At 39.4% G+C, this 1,065-nt stretch overlaps 1 pseudogene; it reads right to left on the bottom strand.

The window, feature by feature from the left end:
* Positions 1-311: 311 nt before the first annotated feature.
* LOC107874395 lies at positions 312-712 on the bottom strand (annotated as a pseudogene).
* Between the last annotated feature and the right edge of the window lie 353 nt (positions 713-1,065).

Genomic DNA, 1,065 nt, shown 5'->3' with positions numbered 1-1,065 from the left:
AATCACATGACATTTTACCAGTTACGTCATTGCTTCCTTCATGGGGATACAACACTAGGACTTCATAGAGGGTTACCCATGCATTCTAGTACTACTCACCACCCTTTGTTTTCATACAAAACCGCAGTTCTAAACTCACTCAAATGCCAAGGCAAATCTCGTTATTCAGGCCCATTGCAACGGTATAGATGAGCACGGATGTTCAGATAAACAGGGATGGGAACAAAGCAAGAAGGAAATGCTTCGTCAATATTGTAATAAGTACATTATCCTAAAAATTGAAATTTGCTAAGAATTATTAGGGCAAAAATCTACTCTTGCACTGCTTTTCTGGCAGCATCATCTTCTGCTTTCATTTTCCTTTCTCACCTTCTCTTCCTAATATCAGCCAACATTTCAGGCATTTTTTGCAACAGTTCAGTTGTCTTTGCCCGTTTCTCAGCAGATATTCTGTTACACTCGTGCCCTTTCTACCTCGTTCGCATTTCCTTCCTCGCTGGATCATATGGCCAATCTTGTCAAGCAAGAACAACTTCCTTGCGGAGACGAGCTCGATGGAGAGCACTGATCCCCAGAGGTTTTCAATCTCCAAGCTCCCAGTAACCCCAAACTCCCTTTGAAATCTCATCCTTGCATTTTGCCAATTTTTTTGCCACGGATATTGATATCCCCCAACTGCTTTTGCTACAGACTTTACAGCTTTTCCAGCCATTGGTCCTGGAAACCAATTACATATAAAACTATCACAAAGTCGAACTTTGCTCAGAAAGTCTATCAAATTGAATTTATGTCACGACCCAAAACCAAGGATCATGATGACACTTGTCGCAGCGTACCTTGATAAGTAAGCCTATCACCCAAACTGATACAAAAAGGAAAAAGAAAACACAGAAATATCCAAGGTAAGGCTTCTAGAACAGAGTCGAACCATACAAATAATCATAACAATGAGGAAAGAACTTATCCAAAATACCAATCATGCCCAAAACTAGATGTCAATAGTGTAAGAACTACTAATAAAATCCAGGAGTCAAATACAGTATAAAATAACCACAAAGAAATAAT

The sequence above is a fragment of the Capsicum annuum genome, chromosome 6, assembly GCF_002878395.1.
Source record: "Capsicum annuum cultivar UCD-10X-F1 chromosome 6, UCD10Xv1.1, whole genome shotgun sequence".
Classification (NCBI taxonomy): domain Eukaryota; kingdom Viridiplantae; phylum Streptophyta; class Magnoliopsida; order Solanales; family Solanaceae; genus Capsicum; species Capsicum annuum.
Note: the sequence above shows the minus strand (reverse complement) of the source record. Positions and strands in the feature narration are given on the sequence as shown.